The sequence below is a fragment of the Euprymna scolopes genome, chromosome 22 (assembly GCF_053919585.1).
Source record: "Euprymna scolopes isolate OS-2025 chromosome 22, ASM5391958v1, whole genome shotgun sequence".
NCBI lineage: Eukaryota > Metazoa > Mollusca > Cephalopoda > Sepiida > Sepiolidae > Euprymna > Euprymna scolopes.
The window spans coordinates 70118585-70143218 of record NC_136503.1 but is presented as its reverse complement, the minus strand read 5'-3'; the positions used below and the strand labels follow the sequence as shown (position 1 = coordinate 70143218).

At 32.1% G+C, this 24634-nt stretch overlaps 1 protein-coding gene across 16 annotated transcripts in view; it reads right to left on the bottom strand.

Annotated features, from left to right (window-relative positions):
• Positions 1-24634, bottom strand: part of LOC145243461 (RNA binding protein fox-1 homolog 2-like) — a 486106-nt gene that overhangs the window by 398060 nt on the left and 63412 nt on the right. For 2 of the 16 annotated variants that reach the window (XM_080106368.1, XM_080106388.1), the window contains exon 1: positions 5721-5815. The exons of 10 other annotated variants lie outside the window; for them this stretch is intronic. The gene's annotated coding sequence lies outside the window, so the exon portion shown is untranslated. Of the gene's footprint in view, positions 1-5720; positions 5816-8274; positions 9293-24634 lie in introns of those variants that run through there. 4 more of the 16 variants (XM_080106375.1, XM_080106372.1, XM_080106371.1 and 1 more) reach the window with 3 other exon arrangements.

Below are 24634 nucleotides of genomic sequence, written 5' to 3'. Positions count from 1 at the left end.
ACAAAGCCTCGGAGAGTGAATGAATTGCACAGGTCAACAGGGAATGATACTGGTGCACTTACTGAACCGTGCTGAAATAACATTATTTAGAAGGCCGTTCTTAATATGGGAAGAGAAGGGTGTCTTGTAACTATTCTGTACTTTCACCTAACAATTTAATAAACAAAAGATACAATAAAACTTGAATTTAACTTAAAAATACTATGTAAAAAGTAGCACGATACTTTCTTTGCATAATTATAAATACCAAAGAAATAGTAATTACATGTTTAAATAATTAAATTACGCTCCTAACAATCGTAAACAATGACGGAATAGGCAAATAGGTGTCTTGTAACTATTCTGTACTTTCGCCTAACAATTTAATAAACAAAAGATACTGTAAAACTTTAATTTAACCTGAAAATACTATTTAAAAATAGCGCAGTCCAATAGGTGCACAAGCACCCAGGGAACACAGCATCTCAACAATGGCCTAAATTCTATTGGTTTTGGCACTAAGGGAATCCTCCCCCTCCTAGATGTGAAGGAGAAATCCTTTTAGACCAAAGTAATTTTTATGTTTGTTCCAGCTCCTCATGCAGAGGCACTCTTTAATCCAGCTTGAGCTGGATTTTTTCCATATTAAGTACCAACTCTGCTCATGATTAGATGGATCTATCATTGTTAAATTTGACCAAACTACGCCATTAGGTCAGAGGATTTGCTGAAAGCACTACATTTGCCCAGCATAGAGGTTATTAAGTTGAATCAGTTACATTTGTAAGGGCGTGTAGAACGTTTACCCTCCTCGATCAACCACTTAGAAGCATAGATACCCTAAATCACAGGAAGGTTGGTCGGCCAAGAAAAATAGAGTGGAATCTGAAAACAGTTAACCCTGAAAGTAAGAAAATCAAATTTTATAGCTAACCAAAGATCAACTGCCCAACCACGATTTTGAAAAATCTCAAGGAAAAAAAGGGAGATAACTCAATATAATTCAAACTTGTAAGATTTTATTGCAATGCCTACGAATTCCTAGTAACCATTCAAAAAATGGTATTCATTTCTCTCTATATATAATAAAACAAGGTCAATTATTTCCATCTAGGGAAAAACATTTGCAAACACATACGCCACATAAATTCAATATGGTCAGATTTAATAACCAATATCTTATGTAGGTTTTGCACATATTACCAGTCGTTTTCATACGTTATCATAAATTTTTATAATAATTCCTAGGAGAGTCACATTCCAAAAACGGTGGTAGCACGATATTTACTCATTTTTTTCTCTCCTTTCTCTCTACTTAACAAGATGAGAACTTTTCTAGATTTGTCACTTTTTTTTTTTTTTTCTTTACACCAGTACTGTCTGCCGTCTGTATTTACTTTTTATTTCGATAAATTTAGCATTAGTTCTTTCGTTTACAATGCTTGGAATAAGGAGCCCCTCCCTTCACAAGTTCTAGTAAATTTCATTGGCTGTTCACATACATTTATCAGATTTAAGCAATATCAGAATAAGGGTATTTCCAACGGTAATGACATCTCTCATGAACTAAAAAAAAAAAAAAAATGGCGTCATCCAACAACAATCGATTTTTTTCCAAATAAATCTAAACTTCAATTAAGATTGCTTTACATTTGCAATTGAACAGAAAAGTCTTTTGTGAAAGTAGCTTATTTCAGAACAGATTATTATTCTGTATTTTCACCTAAGAATTTAATAAAATAATATTTTAAGCAGTTGTCGTTGCTTACCGTGCTGAAATAATGACAGCTCTTTGTAAGTTATTATAGACTTTCAACATTTCATACAAAAAACAATAGTGTGTAAAGTTACATTTAAATTGAACATCATCACTAAAAAAAATAGCACAATCCATATTCTGCACAAGTACAAAAGCATATCTACAACAAATCAATAAATCATGATTGCATAGAAATTAGAAAAAAATCACAATGACCATGGCTGCTTTTGAGCAGCGGTTAGTTGTTAAGGCAGCTATTAACCTCCAGTGACAACAGGTAAATGTCAATAATAACCACCTCAAAACAGCAATTACTGCCTACAAACAGAAGTAATAGACTCAAAATAGCAGTGCTCACTTGTACTATGAGGTGACAGTAGTCAATTTAAAAGAGCAATGACCACCATGGATGACAGTACCTGCCACTCAATGACAGTGTCCCACAATTGAAGACGAGTAATTTGCCTGCCAGTGCCCACCCTTGTCAAGAAGTAACATTAACCACCTGAAAATCACTGTCGATCAATCATAACCATCAGTGACCGCCACTGGATGACAGTGTATGACTACTGAAGACAGGCCATTTCATTTAAAGCATTCCAATGTGGCTCGACACTGATCATGGTTGATAGTAACTGACAATGCCCAAATACAAGTAACGATCAAAGCAGTCTAGGTCATGGCCGACAGTGAACGCCAGGAACTGACAATGACGGTTGAAAAGGCAGCCAATGTCCATCAAGTAAATGCAAATAATCACCTCAAAACATCACTAACTGCTAGTGACCATCAGTGAATGCGACAGACATGCCAATGCCCAACAGTTCTCGACAATGGAAGACAGATCTCAATTCAGTGCAGTCCAATGCAGGTCGACACTGATCATAGCCACCAGTGACTGCCAGTTGCAAAGGCAGCCAGTGCCCATCAGTACCTGCCAATAATTGCCCCAGAGCAGACACTAATTGCCAGTAACTCCCAGTGCAGACGATGACAGCCAGTAGCTGCTGCTCCAGATAATGTTCAACAGTGGAAGCCAGATGATTTCATCTTGGCTATGGCTGCCAGTGCGCACTACTTTCCAGGGCTGACAATTGTAGTTTAATTTGTTTTCAGAAGTGGGGGTGGAGTGGGGCTCTTTACATCATACACCATGCAACATTAATACACTTGATCAATACATGTGATTTTTGGAGTATGATATTTTGATGCACATCATACAGATTTTTCTTAATTTTTGTTTTTTTAATATCGAGGGAATTCTGGACAAGAACCAAAAGTTTACTTGTGATACAAGAATAGTATTATAGGTGGCGCCACGTTGTTTGTGCATGTATTAAAACTATGGTAGTACAAACGATCACTATATTTGATATTTAGATGCACAACGTATGAGAAATAAGGTTCCCGAAGTGACCAAAATGTCAGCAAGTATTTTGTGGTACCGTAGTTTAGACATGACTACGCACATAATTTTAGCATGTGATAAGTGAAATTTAATTTAAATACAAACTACTTATGTATTATCGAAATAAAACACAGAAGTTCTAAGAATGTATGATTATTGGAGTATCTATGCAAAAAAAAAACTGGACGATTATCTTAAACATTTCAACTCGATAATTTCTTCCAAATGTTTGTGATTAGTTTCATCTTACTATTCGGCCAGTGGGTAAATGTGACAGATTTTTTTTGAAGATGCGATATGCAGAAGTTCAAATTTTGCATTTTTTGTTTTTAAGATCATGACATGTTGAATGTATTGGTGTTAAAAAAATCAATTTAGTATTAAAATATGAAATCTGAAGTAAAGCACTTTTTAAATTAGAGTATTTCTGCAGTTTATGAACCATTCTATTTTTTAGATAGGATTGTCAGATTAAATAGAATTTTACCTGTATTTTTTGTTTGTTAAATTGTTAGGTGAAAGTACACAATAGTTAAACCTCCCTCACTATTTTAAGGTGTTTCTAAATAATAATGCTGTCAAAAGGTCAAAGTTCAACAATTTCACCTTTGAAAACTCTACCAAACTCCTCCACCAATTTTTGGTCTAAACGCTTGAAATTTTAGATTTAGGTTACTTGGACATGGGTCAAACTTTAATTTTATTTGAGCCCAAAACAATAAACGTTAAGGGGTCAAAATTGAAGTCTTAAAACTGGAGTTTTAAAAAAGAAATTTGCCCTCTGTGGTCTCTACCAAATTACTCAGCCAATTTTTGGTCTAAACATTTGAAATTTTACATAAAGTGTAATCAGACATAGGCCAAGCTTTTTAATCAGGTTTTGACCGAAATTTTGACTGTCAAGGGGTCAAAATTGAAAGAGTTGACCTTTGCAGACTCTACCAAAGTCTTCCACCAATTTTGGGTCTAAACACTTGAAATTTTAGATGTAGATTACCTGGACAGGAGTCAAACTTTTTAATATATTCTGTAACGGGTATATACATTATAGAGACTTTTCTGTATTTTCTTTACTTTTAACTGCCGCCATAAGTGCCAATTTGAATAAGCACCAAAAATGAAAAAGTTGTCAAAAACATATTACCAAAAGCGAGATAAGTTACTCTTCAGAGTACCCTAAATACGTTTTATCTCTGCACCCTAAATACGTTTTTTTTGGCACTTATGCATTACTGCGAAGGAACTCCTTTTTTTGATTTTCAGTTTGGAAAATTGGAGTGCACCATAGCAGGGGCAGACAATTTTCAATCATTCATTCTAACAAAAAAATTTTTTGGGGAAAAAAAAGTTTTCTTAAAATTCACACGTATTTCAATAAAGAATCTCCAAAGTCACACATTTTATTAACTTTTTATTCATTCATTACAAACAATAACGTTTAATGGATTATTTTACGAAAATTTCAGAATTTGGAGATATTAAATCCTTTATTCAGGCTAAGACCCGTGGCGCAATCAATTATAAAAGTGAAGGTTGAAGGTTCAAACCTCAGTGTGAAAGAAATACAATTGCGAATTAATTATGACATCTATCCAGTCATAGCTGATAGACTTAAACAAGAGCACGCTTCCCCCGTGAAGTAAATAAAGTTTTTTTTTTTTGTTTTTTTTACATAGAAGTCACCACCACCACCACTTATCAAGGCCCGGAGTTATCAAGGATTATTGCGTGTTAAAGTAATCAATGAGATAATATTGTAGTAATCATTAGTATTGGAGATTTGATAGAGTATCTTACTTCAGGGGGCGGTTTGTTAGGAATTTGTTTAAGTTGGACTTGAAGATATCCAAGTTGTAGTCAGGTGGGACGGAAACAGGCAAACGGAAGAGTCTGTCCAAATTCTCGAATTCGATAGAAACATTCCCAATTTCGACAAGATAGACCTGAAGAAGGTCGGAGATTACATCGACTGAAACGTTGTAAAAATCACACTCAAGATGAGAACAGTAGTCTGATGAATAGTAATACGTATAATCAATCCTTATCTCAAAAAATCAGAACCGTCAAAACAAGCATGCATTCGAAAATGTCATTTGTCTGCCCCTACTGTGAACTCTCGAAATCGCCGAACTGAAAACCAAAAACAGTGGTTCCTTCGCAGTAGTGCACACTGCACACGTGCCAGTTTTTTTTTTTTTTTTTTTCTCTACAAGAAAATTCCAGATTTTACTAAGTAATATATTTTAAATAAAAATTTAAAAAAAAAAAAAAAAAAAAAAAAAAAAAAAACTTTGTAATACATTTCAATTTTTTTTAATATACTCTATTTGATGTTGTTTTCAGAAAATAAATTGTTTGAAAAAAAAAAAATAAGAAAAAAAGAAAAAACAGAACAGATTATTTTGACTTGTACGAGACGAAACTAATCGTAAACATCTGAGAGCCATTATAAAGGTGGAATGTTCAAGATTATTTTTTTTTTTTTAATTTTATTATTTTTAATTCCTTTCTTAAACACCTTTTAATTATTTAAATTAAAATGAGTTCCGGTATGACCAACTTATTTTTACTTACATATTTTAGTAAACAAAAACACAAGTTTCATCGTACACGCGAAACTCCAAAAAGGCTGCACAAAGTAATGGCCATCTTTTATAAACAAATCGGGGGGGGGGGCAAGGGCACATAACTCACGTTAATAATTTTATATTTGATGGAACCATTTTTAACGGTAAAATATTATTTTAACATTTTGGAGGTTAAATAAAAAAAAAAAAAAATGAAAAGTATTTGTCTTTAATCTCATTAATGAAAACTAAAGTCCCTAAACAGTTATTAATTTATTTTTTTTTTAATTATGAATTTGTTTTACACCCATAGCCTCGTTCTCAATTTGTTTATATAGATGGCGACTATATTTTCCGGTGTAGTTATCATTTCTACGTGTCTTTTGATTCGAAATTATAACTTAGATGCAAGTACCACTAGTTTATCACGATCGAACATAGAAAATTTAAATTGAAAATAGCCAACTCTAAATTGGTTGAGTTAAGAAAAGAAATACAAAGTGATCGATGTTTCTGCGGGGAATTTCCAAGAGTTCACGAGTTATAGGAAACACGGTTGGTAGGGAGGGGGATAAAGTTAAAATGTTTGGTACTTCTACATAATTTGAACCCAACCAAACCTTAAACTTTGGTTAAAAATAAAATCATATCGGTTCAAAATTTAAATTCTGTAGTATTTTTTTTTTAGTAACAATTTTTTTTTTCTATAATTTTTGACATTTCGGGTTAGGTAAAGGTGCGAGACGACGCCAGTAGTGACGCGACGCGGCACGCGCACATGCGTCACCCTTTCCTGTTTTATTAAACTTTCAAACAAAATGTCACAATATTTTATAACTGGTCTTCATAATAAACTTTCATCCAGAATTGTATTTTAAAAAAATAATGCTACATTAAGCAGAAAAGCAGAAGCACGCTAGTCGGTGTTAAATTTAGTGATATACGGTTTTACGACTATTAACTTAAAATGATGAAATTTTAAAAGAAACTGGATACAAAGAAAGATGCAGAGGAAAGCAAAGAATGATCGTAGAAAACGAAGTGTTCGATGATTTGGTCATTTTTTTTTTTTTTTTTTTAAGACACATACATCTATTTTTTCCCCACTTAATTTTTTTTTTTTTTTCAAATATTGTACACCGATTCTTTGGTAACGGGTGCCGGTTGTTAAAAAAATAATAATTCGTTAGACATAGCTAACAAAAAGACAACATTGTTTATAGCTTGCTCTCTATATAATTTTACAAGAATTATTTTTTAAAATTGGCTTATTTTAATTCCTTAATTACTATTGTTATGCGACTCTCTGAAAGGATATCGAACAGTGCTCGATTCAAGCACTCTGTGCGTGCAAAATCTTGTTCGGTTTTGGTTCCGATTTTGAAATTAATAAAGTATGAAGGTATTTCGGTAAAATCCATTGAGTGCGTACGGTGGTTTATCTTCTCATATAACCACCGTACGCACTCAATGGATTTTACCGGTACTTCTTCAAAATTTGAACCGAACTGGGTTTTTTTTTTTCTTCTTTTTTTGTTATCAATTTTAACTTTTTTGTTTAGTTCGAGTAAATTCGATTTGGTTCAGTTCAGATTCTGTAGAAGCACCAGTATGACAAAATAACCAAAATAAACTACATGTTTTCTTGCCGAAGAAAATCCTCCGGCATTTAGCTTACTTAGTATAACTAATTAAATGTTCTGGTATTGCAGTTCGTATGTTTATTTTTAAGAATTATTGTTAAATTTTATCTTATTTGAGAACTGGATTAGGGTATTCTTATTTTCATTTTTCTCAATGAAAAATGTAAACTCAATGTTGTGAATCCGTCCATTATTATTACGTTTTCATTTATCGAAAAAAAAAAAGAAAAAAAAAATGTTCGAAAGTCTTAATTTCCGACATCTTCCGAGAAGATAGGAACTTCTTATTCATTCTAATACCTCAAGATTAAATTAAAATTCAATAAGTACACTCTTCAGTTATTTTTTTCTTAAATACAGGCAGCGAAATATGTCATTTCAAATCGTCGACATACTAAAAAAAGAAGAGGGGGTACTTTATGTTACCTTGCTGAAATGATAACGTTATTTAGAAACCCATTCTTAACATGAGGAGGGAAGAGTGTTTTGTGACTTAGGATTCTGTACTTTCACGTAACAATTTAATAAACAAAATATACAATAAAACTTGAAATTAACTTAAAAAATACCATGTAAAAAGAAAATAGCACGATACTTTCTTTGCATAAGTACCAAAGAAATAGTAATTGCATGTTTTTAAACCATTGTTTTAATAATGAATTCAATCACGTTCCTAACAATTACACACAATAACGGAATAGGCAAATTAAATAAAATAAAACCCTTGATCACTAGGTTAATTAATGTTGTATATTAATATCGTAAATCGTATACGTATATTTTTTTTACACTCACTTGTAAAAATGAATGGTACTACTAATACTACTGAACACATATCTTTTAATTTGACATCAAGTAAGTCCACAATCATCGCCAACTCGCTCTCTTTATATATATATATTTAAATATCGTACATACCGTATGTATAAATAATATCCCAGGATATATATCTATATATAAATGAACACCTAGGATGAATTTCTCAACTGAATAATAAATAGAACATATATACACGAACGGGCACTTGCCATATGGGGTTTCTCTTCTTTTATATAATATAAAATAATTTAAAAAAAAAAAAAAAAGAAAAGAAAGGAAGGATTTAGCTAATGATGATGACGACGACGACGGTTGGGGTTAGGGAGATACATAAAAACAACTGATTCGCTACCCGACCCCTGCCTGCTTTAAGAACGAACGTACACCGCCTCGTCTGAAAGACCATCATTGCGAGGAGGGTCCGGCAAGATTTTTACTATAGTTCGTTGTCGTAGCAGTAACATGTGGTATTTTGAGAACAAAAGACTTTAGAGAGAAGGGAAAAGGAAGGGGGGGCGGGTTTTCCTCTCTTCCCCCTCAAAGATGAAGGGAGTGGGGTAGAAAGTACCCTCTTTGTTAAATCGTACGGACAAAGGCATGGAAATCACGAGGGAGAAATAAAAGAAATATATAAATTCATTTTTAGGGTAAATTTAAAATTAAAATATAACTTTTGTCACATACGGCTTGTTTGATTGACAAATCTACGTTTCTTCTGAATGCATCATTTAATGATTGAGGATAACGCAGACAGCGACTATATTTTATTTATCGAGCACTATACCAAGTTTATAGCTATGAATGAGCGGAGGAGGACGATTTTTTTTTTTTCTTACATCATGCAAAATCGAAGCAACTTTTATCCTTATTCGCCTTTTACTTTACCTGGCTTTCAACCAAGACTTGATTTGACACAAGGGCGAGTTTAAAAGAGAAGCGGAGGGGGGGGGGCTAGCTCCCCAAAACGAGGTCACTGCGAGGGAGCTATGTTCAACCCTTAAAGATTCTGAGAATTTATATGTTCTCATGTCAAACCAGCATTCGTTGAGGGCACCTGGAGGGGGGGGGGACAATAAACCTATTCTTCCTCCTCCTCCTCCTCCTCCTCCTCAGAAGGAGAGGGCAAAGCCTGGAAAGACGGCCTACATAGTAAACGATCCCAATTCTGAAAAGCTAAAGTCAAGTCACCCTACCTTTCGGCTTAGTTTAAAATAAGAACTTATTTTAACCCGCTCCACTGCTCCAGTTCAATCCGATCATGTTTAAGAAAAACCGTTCCCATGAATGATCAAATATTTTTTTTAATTACTTTTTTTTTTTTTTTTTTTTTATATACGCAAATAAATTCGTTTAAGCCAATCCAACTCTTAGATTTTGTGTTTATAACGTTTGTATTTTTTTTTATTACCATGATGCTCCAATCCATTCTAAAAACTAATTCAAAATGTTTAAAGTGTTCGCTAATGGGCAGAGAGGCTAGAGTTCAATCCTCAGTCGAGTCACACAAAATACTTTTTAAAAAATGGCACTTGACGTCCTCTTGCTGAACACTCAGTATTATAAGGTGAGGTTCAAGAATAACTGGAATAATTCTGAGAAATGAGTGGTGCCTGGTGCCCTCTCCTACATCTTGGTGTAGTAGTTAACGAAGGGAGTCTTCGGGCCGCTTTCGACTATGGCCGATCATCTTACTTGTACTGTAATTGGTTGGATACTGAATACCTCTTAGTGAGAATATTCACATATTAAAAAAAAATAAAATAATAATAATTCAAGTAATTCATATGCTAATTTATGTGTGTGTGTGCATGCGCGCAGTCACTAATATTGAGCACTCTTTCGCGCTCTGGTAGCAAACTGAAAGGGGAGTTCAGGATAAAACCGACACAATCGAAAAATGGTCTCAAATCCACAGTAAATTTTTTTCACGCATTAATTATAATTAATTTTCGTAAAAGTGCACTGGGGGACCATCCAAAGATGGTCGATGTGCACTGGTTGTCCAAACTTCAAAGAGTTTTTATTCCGAAAGCCGTTCTTAACATGGGGATGTTGGGGGTGTTTATTCCGAAAGGCATTTTCTTATTTTCAACCTCCCTGTAATCAACTCCTCAGTGAGTCTTCGAGTGGTGCCCCAGTGCACTTCCACCTTAATTTTTAAGAAGACAATTTTTTTTTAAAATTTTCATTTATTTAAAATCAACGAGATAAAAAAAAAACAATTTTTTTTGTTGTTTTTATTGTTAAAGATGAATATATTATTCCACTGAAAGAAAGGATCGACCGTGGATCTGAGACCATTAAATCAATTCAAATAACCTTATCTTTCTTTTTTTTTTTTAACCTATTTGTTTTAAATTTGTGCATTTGGGTATAATCCAACTCTCTCTAAAGAAGCTAAAATACAGACACAAGTAATACAGCAATACAGTAGTGTAATGTAGTTGTTACATGTCAGCACGTGGGACCCACACGTTGTATGCAAACAGTCGCAAGGAAAAAAAGACAAGGAAAAACTTGACTCCTTTTTTTCCAGTGAAACAACAGACATTTATTTACAGGTACTTTCCAGAATAACACTGTCTTGAGTTCGAAAGTCTTCTCATATTTTAATACTAACAAGACTCTGCCGTGTCAACACATGGTACTCTTTGTCTGACCATGTTTAAAACACGTCTTTTCCTGTCACTCTCGGGCCAGGGGTGTAACACGTTTATTTCTGTCTTTTTTTATAATGTTTTTCTTTCTTTCTGTCTTGCTGTGACGTCACCTCGCACACGGCTTAGACTTTTGCATATGTTGGCTGTTGCTGCTGCCATATGAGTGTCTGCGTTCTGTTATAGTAAGACAATAAGAACACTAAAAGAACAAGCTATAAAAAATAAGATAATCATGCAGTATAGTTAACAGCCGAGAAATATATATATATATATATATATATATATATATATATATATATATATATATATATATAATAGTAAGAACAGAGATGTAAAGTAGAAATTTACAAATAGTTTTTACTGGTGTGCTAGGAAAAAATATTAGTTGTATATATTTGGCGTTGCCAAGCTGAAACATATTATTGGGTGGTGGGTTTAGTCACATACTATTTAAGATACACCCAAGGTAGTTATTTCTCTCTCACTGCAAGAAATGTGACACAGGGGTCAAAAAGTGTGAGTGAAAAGTTAGTGCCTCAGAGGAGAAGCACTCTGATCCTGTAAAAGACTCCTGTACAACTTTGTCAGCATTCCCCAGCAAAGGAACCTCAGGCGATTATCAATAAACTAACCATTTTTCAAGAGAGAGAAGCTAAAGCCTAGCAGCTTGGACCTCCTAGAACTGCACAGACCCAGAATTACACCGCAACAAACAAGGAACAGATCATTACAGAAATCGTCAGATCTCTGTTGATTTTGAGGTCAAGGGAAAAATATCCCCCAGCCGAATATCCTAACTCTTAATCCTGTTACCCTTTTCCATCAAAGTTGATCACATGTTCGATTTATGGAAGCATTTTTTTTTTTTTTTACAAGGAGGTCACTACTTATCAAGGCCCGGAAGCCACTCAGGGATAAAGGTTATTGCATGTACAGTACGTTGTACGTTAGTGTTGAGATTTCATAAAGTGTCTACTTAAGAGGGCGGTTCATCAGGAATTTGTTTACATTGGATTTGAAGACGTCCAAGTTGTAGTCAGGTGGGAAGCAGGCAGATGGAACAGAGTTCCACTGGCGTGCTGTTCTAAGGAAGAAGCTGTGTTCATGGAATCTATGTTTTGATTTAGGCACAGATAGAGAGTGGGGAAAATTTTTGACAGTGACTTCAGCTAGACGGGTGTTTTTCGTAAAAGATTCGCGAGGGGGGGGACCAGAGATTGGAGCTCAGACGAGCACTTGCCATGGAAATAACGGTAAAACAAAGACAGGCTCGCAACGTCTCTTCTGTGGGAGAGAGGTTGCAGGGAAGAGAAAAGGGGATCCCCCACTAAGCCACAAAGTCTATTTTGAACTCTGTCAAGGCAGGATAGGCTGTTTTTAGCAGCTCCTGCCCAGATATGGCAGCAGTATTCCATCCTTGGACGTACTTGGCTTTTATATAGATTGAGAATTGCATCAGTAGTGATATCTTATATCCGGGTTACATTGTATATGCAAGGCAACACATCAAATTTTATTACATCCTGGTTGAAAGGAAAGGGATTTTTATTTTTTTTTTTTTTTACACAGGCATCACTGCATTATCAAGGCCAAGAGGCCACTCAAGGATAAGGGTTAAAGAGTGTACAGTAGAAATTGGACAATATAGTAATCATTAGTAATGAAAATTCGGTAAACTTGATAACTTATATGGAACGGCTCATCAAGAACTTATTTACGTTAGACTTGAACACAACCATATTGTAGTCAGCCGGAAAGCAGGAAAACGGAAGACAATTCCACAGGCGTGCAGTTCTAAGAAAGAAGCTCTGTTCATGGAATCTACGTTTAGATTTAGGCACAGATAAAGAGTGGGGGGGGGAAATTATTGATAGTGTTTTCAGCTAGACGAGTGTTTCTTGTGAAAGTTAGGCGAGGGGGGACCATAGACTGAAGCTCAGTCGAACACTTTCCATGAAAATAACGATACATCAGAGACAAACTCGCAACATCTCTTCTGTGAGATAGAGGTTGCAGGGAAGAGAAAAGGGCATCTCCTACGAGGCTACAAAGTCTATTTTGAACTCTATCAAGGCAAGAAAAGTCCTTTCTAGCAGCTCCTACCCAGATGTGGCAACAGTATTCCATCCTTGGACGTACCTGGCTCTTATATAGATAGAGAATTACATCAGCAGTGAGATATCTACTGGATCAATAGGAAGATCCCACCATTTTTCCAGCGGCCTTGGCAACAGATTTGATTTGTTGAAGATTCTCTTATGGACTGACCTTCAAATAGCTGTGACTTGAATCCCATTCAGAAGTCATAGAGCATCCTCAGGGGAGTATTTATTCTAATGGAAGGCAATTTAACAGCAAGTGTGACCTGCAAACAACTTACCAGCTGCTAAAATTGCAAATTTAAGGCTGCTAAGAGTTATTAAAAAAACATGAGAATGTGTGCAATAAATTTTAGGATGTCCTTATATTTTAACATATTTTTTCATTGGTCCCCTGACAAAGGAAGGGTGAACCTGTAAATTCACCCTTGTCCGTTCGTCTGTCCACACTTTTCTCAATAACTACGCCTTGGAATTTTTTTAAATTTTGCACAAACATTAAACATGATATGAGTAAAAAAGTAACAACGGATTTTCCAGGAAAAACTCCAGTTGTCCCCCTAGGGGTTAGGGTTAGGGTTAAAATGGCTGAAATTGACACTTTTGTGCTTATTAAAAAAAAAAATTGATGCCTTGGATTTTTATAAAACTTTCTGAAAAGTTGTAACTAACTGATTTCTATATAATTTTGTTTGTCTATACTGCGCGATAACTCTTTTATGGCTAATAAAATCACTCCATTTTTGGTACTATTTTACCATATTTGTCCAAAATTTTCTGTGTATTGTCTATTTAGCAGTTTTGCATGGTGCTGAATTCAAATTTAAATATGTTAAGGCCTTGGGAACTTTTGGGGGTAAATGAGGAGGAGGGGGGGCAAATGATGAATTTAGTCTTCCTTTTTTTTTTTTTTGCATGGTGCAGAACTCAAATTTACATATGTTAAGGCCTAAAACTGCACAGTTTGTTCATTTTCACCAGGATTTTACGTCGCCTGGGGATTTTTGGGGCCTTAATTTGGGAGAGGGAGAGCAAATGTTGCACTTTTTATAAGCCGTGTTCATTGTATGGGGGACCATACATGCTTCACTTGTTTTTAAAATAAAATGTTTTCTCTCATATTTTTCCTGTAAGAAATTGAATTTGCTCTAAAAAAAAATCTTTTCATAGAATGCTAGTACAAAAGTTTTACAGTGTATAATAATGTGAAAGTATCAAAATAAAAAGTTGCAAATAAACTAGTTTTGTTAACTTAGTAATTTTTTTTTTTTTTTTTTCAACCCAAAACAAAAGTTTCTCTATCACTATATATTTAACTTAAAAATATTGAGGAGAATCTAAACGGCATCATAACAGGACATTTAACATTAAACACACAGCTGTGTATACAATTCATAACTTGAACATAATCTCTAAACCCAGTTTATAGTATGAACGTTCTAACATATAAAGTCAAATGAATATGTGAACGTAATTTTACCCTCAAATAATTTTATATTTACAAAAGGTTTTGGTAATGAATGCGAGAAAAAAATTGGGGCACTAATAAATTAAACTTACCAATTCTGTAGTGAAGACCTATATTCGTGTAATTAGCCGAGACAGAAATCTTAAATTTTAAAATAAAAGACTCTCTTTAAAAAAAAAAAAAAAAGGCATGAAAATAGACGAGGTATATCTTCTTTTTTTTTCCGTTGTTGTTAGTCTTTTTTTGTTTTTAATTTTAATGATTGTCGTTAGTACGTTCAACCTGCTGCCTTTCAGATTATTGAGCCGTGTCGAGAGTCCATCTGCCGTGGGTGCCGTATGTCACCAGCTGCACTGAGTAGAGTATCTAATCAATCGTTGTTGTCACACATGACTCAAGGAGAAGGGATATCAGCTGCTTAAATTCTTTCAACAGCTAAATAGGAAATTTCATGTTCAGCAATCTTATGTATATATATATGATATGTATATATATATAATACATATATATGTATATATCTATGTATGTATATATATATATATATATATATATATATATATATATATATATATATATATATATATATACATATAAATATATATATATATATAAATATATAAACAATATATGTATATATATATAAATATGTATATATCTATATATAAATAATATGTATATATATAAATATCTATATATAAATAATATGTATATATATAATATATATGTATATAAATAATATATATATAATATATATATATGTAAATAATATATATGATATATAAATAATACATATATATAATATATATATAATATATAAATAATATATATGATATATAATATATATATAATATATAAATAGATATATTATATATATGATATATAATATATATTATATATAAATAATATATATATAATATATATATAAATAATATATATAATACTTATATATATATGTATATATATTATATTTATAATATTTATATACATAATAATATTCATATATATAATATATATATAATATTTATAAATATATAATATATATATGATAATATTTATATATATATAATATATATATAATATGTATATAATAATATTTATATATTTATATAATAATATTTAGATATATATATTTATATATAATATTTATATATATATATATTTATATATATTATATTTATATATATAATATTATATATATAATATTTATATATATATATTTATATATATAATATTTATATATACAATATTATATACATATAATATTATATATATAATATTTATATATATATATAATATTAATATATATTTATATATATATTTATATATAATATTTATATAGATAATATTTATATATATATTTATATATATATTTATATATATAATATTTATATATATATATATATATAATATTTATATATATATATAATATTTATATATATATATTATTTATATATATAATATTTATATATATATAATATTTATATATATATAATATTTATATATATAATACTTATATATAATATTTATATATATATAATATTTATATATATATAATACTTATATATAATATTTATATATATATAATATTTATATATATAATACTTATATATAATATTTATATATATATAATATTTATATATATATAATATTTATATATATATATAATATTTTTATATATATATAATATTTATATATATATAATATTTTTATATATAATATTTATATATATATAATATTTATATATATATATATAATATTTATATATATATATAATATTTATATATATATATATATAATATTTATATATACATATAATATTTATATATATATAATATTTATATATATATATAATATTTATATATATAATATTTATATATATAATATTTATATATATAATATTTATATATATAATATTTATATATATATAATATTTATATTTATAATATTATATATATAATATTTATATATATAATATTTATATATATAATATTTATATATAATATTATATATATATAATATCATATATATATATTTATATATATAATATTTATATATATAATATTTATATATATATAATATTTATATATATATAATATTTATATATATATAATATTTATATATAATATTTACATATATATAATATTTATATATATATAATATTTATATATAATATTTACATATATATATAATATTTACATATATATAATATTTATATATAATATTTACATATATATATAATATTTACATATATATATATAATATTTACATATATATATAATATTTATATATATATAATATTTATATATATATATAATATTTATATATATATATATATATATATATATAATATTTATATATATATATATATATATATATATATATATATATATATATATTTATATATACATAAATATTATTTACATATATTATACAACATATGTAAATAATATGTGCACATGTTATAAGGGTTTTTTTAGTATGAAATTCGCTTAAATTCTTGACGAAACATCAAAATGTTGAAACGTTGATTGATCTTTGTAGACTTATTACAATGTTTATATAATTTTATTTATATAAAGCTGTAAACTTGCATTGAGCACTTTTAAAAAAAAAAATTTTATTTCATGTTAACAATATAACTCAACTTCAATTCATCCTTGAAATGTGATGGCTTAAAGAGGTTTTTTTTTTCTTTCTTTTACATTTCCTTATTGTTCTGATGTTATAATAAAATTATATGTAAAATCTTTTATTTTATATACAGGATGTCCACAAAGTCTGACTCCATTATGTAGCCAGGCTTTGTGGACACCCTGTATGCATATCTATATCTACTATTATATAAAAGGAACTTTATCTGTGTCTGTGAGTTCGTTCTCTATCGACTCCAAAATAGCTGGTCCAATTTTTAAGAAATTTCACGTGAAAGTACTTTATATGCCTGGCAGTGTTCTTAGATAGGTTTTGTATTGAAATGTTTCGATGAGTATCAATAATCAAAATAATCCAATGAAAGAAGGAATGGATGATTTGGACCATATACAGTCTTACATCACAAGTGAATTTGAAAAGTTTTATTACAATACAAGCAGAAAGGCCCGAGATATAAAATCAACAGTGGGTTCTTTGATATGACAGGGGCATGTTCAAAATGAATGTTTCTGTTCATAGTACAGTTGAAGCATGGCACTTTACTTTTCCAATTTTTAAATTAATTCAAATCATTTGTATATAAAAATAATTTTATAAAATCAGCAGTAGATTCTCTATAGTGCAACGTAGAGTACCATGTATTGTGGACTAAGTCACTGTAGGAAGGCATGTGAAGCGTCGTTCTGGTGCACCACGATGGATCCCCAACTAGTGCAGGCAATTAATCGGTTTGATTGGTCTCTTGTTCCTAGACAAGTTTCAAAAGAGAGTCGCCAACCTGAAAGGTCCTGAACTGTCCTCTAAGCTTCAGCCTCTGTCCCTGTGTAGCATCCCTTTGCCTGTTCTACAAGTACTTTAACGGTGAATGCTCTGACGAACTGCAAGCACTTGTACCCTCTCGACGTAAATATCCCCGACAAACCCGACACACAGCTAAATCCCACCCCTTCACAGTAGAGATCCCTAGATGTAAGAGAGCCTTCTACTCCAGTAGTTTCTTCCCTAGAACCGCTAGACTTTTGAATTCCCTTCCGGGTTACTGCTTCCCCAACTGTACTGACATGTAGAAGTTTAAGTGTAACGTGAACTGACATCTTGCTGCTCAACTCCCCAAATAGTACCCCTGTAGCTTATGTCCCTGATAGTAGCCTCCTACATCAAAGTGGCAATGTGCCTTGTTTGGGGTGAAAATGTAAAAAAAAAAAAAAATATGGTCGATTTCACTGACATTGATGACAATAAAAATATGGAAGAGTGAAATATTTGTTGATCATTCAATCCCGGCCAACGTCGGGTGACCCTGCTAGTAAAGACTAAAGGAACTAGAGAGGGAAATAGAAATCGAACTGAAGAATCTGAGTAAGAGAGAGAGAGAGAAAAAGAGGAGGTGATAGATAAAGATGAAAAGACAGAAAGGAAAATAAGTTAAATTTATAACATGTTACCTTTTTATAAGTTCCCTAAGAACTGTTGCCAAAATACTTTGGACATTTGGAACGGGAAGAGGGACAGGCTGATTATCCTGGCAATGTTTTTTTTTTTTTTTCTTTCAAATTAAAAAAAAATATATGTATGATAAACAAAAGCTAAAACTTTGAAAAATTTAAAAATAAGTGAATAATTATTTTGGCAACAGATTAATGGCAGAGTTGAACGTGCCAAGATAAAATCAAGGCCATGAATGGTATAATGGATATCAACAAAGACTATGAGATTAGTTAAGAGAGAGTTGTCTTGGTGATATCATTGGAGCACAGGAAGGAGCTGATGCTGGTGCAGGAAGCAAGAGCTAGGAATGAATGGATTACATTCAGGGAATTTGTGCTATTGCTAACCAGCAGAGCATTATTGCTGTGAACCAAAGGAAGAGTGCGGGTGTATGGAAGTCTGTGAAAAGGAATTAGGACAATTAATCGGAATCGGAATTGGGAATCGGAAAAATTGGAACATTTTTTTTATTATTTTTGGTGGTGGTGGTGGTGATGGTGGTGGTGGGTGGTGTCAGAATCAGAAAAATTTGTGCCTATATTGCGATGCCAAAAACAATTGTCTTTTTTTATTTGATTTTGTTTAAAACAAAATCTTCCGTTGCTAGTAGTAATGATAAAATAAATATTTATTGATTTTAAATTACCAATAAAACTAAAGTCTATAGATCACTCCCCCCCCCTCCCCAACAAGTTTAGTTTTATCTTTGAGAAAATATCTGCATATTTAACATGTGTTTTTACGGTAATCGGGAATAAATAGATTTATTATTAAATCTTTAGAGATTTATAAAAAATCGAAATCAGTAATTGTATCGAAATCACGAAAAATATTGGAATCATCCCATCAGAAATGGGTATGCAATGTGATGATGCAGGGAAGTGAAACAGTGAGGATTGTTTTGCATGGACAGAAATGATATGATGAATAAATAATATTGGTCTTTAAGACAAGCTTAGATCTGATGATCTCAGAGGAAGATTAACTCTGGACATTATATGAAGATGCCTACAGAACAGGAGACTTTGTTGATTTAGTCACATTGGAAATAATGGATGAAAATATTTAATAAATGTAGAACAGTTGGAACAGCAAGGTCAATCGGACAAAAAAGGCCATTGAAAATATCTAAATAATTATAAAATATTAATTTCCCAAACAGAAAAGCTTTGCACCACTTTTATGTCTCCTTGCGAAGATTAAAATCAAGATATAATGCTACTAAACCTTGATTTTGATTCTGAAAAAAAAAAAAAATGTCAAAAATTTGAGGCTTAAAGTAAAAGACTTTCAGAAAATCGAAATTCAGGAATATTGCTTGATTAGTATTCAATTACTTTTTTTTATCCTCTATTAAGACACGGAAATAAAACCATTAGCAATAGACAGAGGCTACTAAGCTAATTAGGGAATACATAAAACTTACGGACATCATGATGGTTAACCAATACAGAACTCTGAAAATGTGACAGTGATACATGTTCATTTACACAATTCTAAGGCAGCACATTCAGGACTGCAGAACACAATGCAAAAGAAGATTGCCGGTACACCTCTGAGCAAACACCAGTATGATTATGCAAAGGGTCTAATGTGAATGCATATTGTCGCAGGTTTAGTCTGTTGAGCAGCAGCACAGGACGGTATTTAAGCATTGCAGTGGGGCAAGAACCATGAAGACAACAGAAGCAACATTCCGGCAAGTAGAAATCAGAACTAATCTAAGCAGATCATATACTCCAGAGGGAACAGGGTTGCAGCAGGGAATATGTGGTATATATCTGGCACAACACTGCAGATGCACAAGAGAATCAGAGAACAACTTATCAATTTCGGCAAACTCTAGGGACCCATATTCCAAGTGAGGATGAACCATTGCCTTGAAAAGTCTCGTCAGCAAATGCCATTTATGAGGAATTTCGGGTTTGTATTACTGCACACATAGATTCGAAAAAGTTGTCAAAAAACAAATATATAACAAATAAATGTTATCAAAGATAAGATAAGTTATTTTTCTACCAAAGTGGACATATTTTTCGTGTTTTTATTTAATGTAACATGTTTATTCAGCTCGAAAAGCTGACAGTGTTTACCGATGTATTGGAAAATTCAAAATGGCGGCCGACTCTCTCTCGGAGAGGGTAAGTTTGGAAAAAGGTATTATAAATAATAAACTAGACAAAATACTGTTAGAAATTCGCTCAATGTATGTTACCGTGACATAAGTTGACATATATTCGGTTGTTTTTTAATAGTATTTTGTCTAGTTTATTATTTATAACATCTTTTGCCAAACTTACCGTGTTAAAGAGACAGTCGTCAGGCGCCATTTTGAATTTTCCAATACATTGGTAAACACTGCATGTTTTTCGAGCTGAATAAACATGTTACATTGAATAAAAACACAAAAATATATCCAGTTTGGTAGAAAAGTAACTTATCTTGCCTTTGATAACATTTATTTGTTATATATTTGTTTTTTGACAACTTTTTCGAATCTATGTGTACAACAATACAAACCCGGAATTTCATAGCTCAGGATACGCAACATGTTGGATTTATAAGTGGTCGTCAAACCCGAGATTGCTTAATATCATTACTCTCAGTTATGAATCAAAATGTAAATCTGAAATATTTTAATTTTCAAATGGGAGGTTGCGTCCATATTATGTTCCCTAAAAACATGTTTATTTTTAAACAGAAACTTCAGGAATATTTATTAATTGATGTCTGATACCTATTCTTAAAATTTCACAAAAATTGAAGGTCCCTGAATCTTCACAAAGGGGTTTACACTGTCGTTAGACCCCTTTCCCCTTTGCATAAAACTAAATATAAATATAGCCTGCCCCCCCAACCTGATTTGGAGCTCTTATGCCTAGCAGCTGTGTTTCAAAATTGATAACGATTAGTTAATTTGTTTAGGAGTACACACAGATAAACATACTTGACTTAAAAAAAGTACATAGCAAGTATACCCGGTGAACCAAGTACAAGTGAAATACAAACGATTGCACTGAAAGGGACGGCTAGAATCCTGAAAAGATCTCTTGGTTGGACTCAATAAAATAGGGGTAAATGTCAGACATCTGGTTGGATGTCCCATCCCCTAGAAGAAAAAGTTTAAGAAAAATGAAAAAAAAAAAGAGAAAAGATTTAATAAAGATGTATAATTATTTAAGAAATTTTATGCTCTGATTTTTTTTTGGGGGGGGGGGCGTATGGAAGTATGTGAAGAAGAATTGACTTAAATTAAGAATTCAATTTTCAGATAATTGTTGTCTTCTGAGTACCATGAAATGTTTGCATGGAATGTACTAGATTGAATGCTTTTGAACAAATTTGATGGAAGATAAGAGTTGAATCAGTTGGCTGAAAAACTGATTAGTATTGATAAAATAAAGATTCATTTGATGCTATTGATATAGTTCTATACTCCTGACCCCTCTCCCTCTCTCTTTTCCTCCCTCTCTCTCTCTCTCTCTTTCTACTTACTGCCAAATGAATAAGTAAAGGATAAATAAAAGATGACCGACACTGATCAGTGAAAGGAGATTTATTGAATTATTCAGTGACATGATAACCTCCATGGTTTTGAATCTGAAGGACAATAGGTTGAGTGTGGGGTGGGGTGAGAGGGAATAAGAGAAACAGAGAATGGGAGAAAAATGAATAAATAGAGAAAGATATAGAATGGAAAAGAGATGGGTAAACGTAGATTATATATATATATATATATATATATATATATATATATATAGAGAGAGAGAGAGAGAGAGAGAGAGAGAGAGAGAGAAATAGCCAAATAGAGAAGAAATAACAATACAAAGAGAAAAAGAGAGATGTTCAAAGAAAGAAAGATAACCAGAGAGAGAAAGAGAGATAGCCCAAAATAGAGAAAGATGACCAAATAAAGAATAAGGGAGATGGGTAAACAGAGAGCGAGAAGAGAGAGAGAGAGAAAGACATGGATAAATAAGGAATGGGGGATATAACCATGTATATAGGGAGAAATGGCCAAAGAGAGAGAAATGACCAGAGAGAAAAATAAAGATAGCCAAAGAAAGAGAGAGAGAAAGGGCTAAACAGAAGAGGGAGCAAACAAAAAGAAATAAAGTGAGGTAGAGAAGGCCGCAAACAAGGAAAGGGATGGGGAGTTCCTGATTGAACCCTAAGAGGCCAGAGATCAAGATGAAGTAAGCAAGAGATCTGAAGACAGGGTGCAAACACAGCCAGATAGAAATGTATAAAGAAAACCAGGAGGGAAAGGGGACGGACAATGTCCAAACAGCCAATGAGACATACCAAAGATGGAGAGGTAGAAAGGTGAAGGAGGCACGCACTAGGTATATGGGCAAACGGTTGACTAATGAGAACAGCTAACAAAGTCAAACAGTCTAACTAAGAAGTAAAGGGAGGGGAGGTACATGGTAAGTGAGATATAGGTGACATGCAACTAGAAGGACAAGTAGATGAACACAGAAATGAGAGGAGAGAGATAAGATCTTCATGAGTGACAACAGTTAATGTCTATCTTTCAGTGCATGTTAAAGGAACAGCTTCCCCAGCCAGGATATGCAAGGAACGGTACAACTACAGGGTGGTCAAAAAGTCAGGTAACATGTTAAAGGTAGAAAAAACGATATGATCCATTATAATCTCTATTCGTTTAATATTATTTGTTTAAATATTTGAGTGTAATATATAAACTACCCCTCCTGATTTCTGGCTTTGGGGCTATGTAAAGGATAGCGTTTATGGCAAGAAGCCTGATACAATAGCGTCTTTAAAGTTATTTATTGAAGAGGAGATTGCTTGGATATCAGCTGACATGATTACACGTGTTACACAATCAGTGGTTAATCGCTTCCAGCGATTGATAGAGAGAAATGGACGACAATTAACAAAATAAACATATTTCATGTTTGTTTCATTTTATATTTCAATGTATGGTACTTGGTATGTATATACGTGTATTGCTAATATCGTTTTTCTTTAAAATGTTACCTGACTTTTTTGACCACCCTGTAGAAGGATAAGTTTAACCGATAGATTATGTAACATGTTTTTTTCTTCTTCTTTTCTTTTCTGTTTTATTTTACTTCAGTCGAAGTTCTCAGAAATCAAGGGGCCCACTACCTGGGGCTAACATTTGAACTCTATAGCAGATACATAGATATACGAATGTTCCCTTAAAGTTCTTTATCTCTCAAACACCGAGTTAGAAAAGAAATTGAGAATATAATTTTTCTCCTCCTCATATTAACCATTTTTCTCCTCCCCATATTAACCATTTTTATATGTTGTAGTATATATTTCGTTTTGGTCTCTTGTTCTTACTGGATTCCAGGACAAGAATTCATCTAGTCTGGTGGCGTATCCAGCTTTTTGCTATTACTTGAGATTACATCACTTGGAGAAGGTACACCATTCCTCGTAAAAGCTAATGTAAGTTAGCCACATTTCTTATTTGGGCAGCAAATACGAAATGTGATTTGGTATATTTGGTCAGGGTTTACTTCCAGGGAAAAGTATCCTCATGCCAGGTTGTTCTGACAAACCCCTGTACAGAGAGACCTTGGACACTCGAGGATAGTGTCTAGTTAGAATAGTGAACCTTGTGCACAACATATTGAAAAAATATTCTTCCCTTACATGTCATGGCCAATCCAAGCCAAAAAATAGTTTTGCATAGAGACTTATTTTACAAACTAATTATACACTGTAGTCCAAGACAAATTTCCAAGAAAATTTCAATGTTTTTATATGTTCATCTTCCTTTTTTTTTCTTTCTGTGTGTTTTTTTTTTTTTTACAAGGTGGTCACCACTTATCAAGGCCACTCAGGCCACTCAGGGATAAGGGTTATTGTAAGTACAGTATGTTAGTGTGGATATTTAATTAAGTATCTATTTAAGGGGGCGGTTCATCAGGAATTTGTTTACGGTGGACTTGAAGAGATCCAAGTTGTAGTCAGGAGAGAAGCAGGCCAGCGGAACAGAGTTCCACAGGCGTGCAATTCTAAGAAAGAAGCTTTGTTCATGGAATCTACGTTTTGATTTAGGCATAGATAAAGAGTGGGGAAAGTTTTTG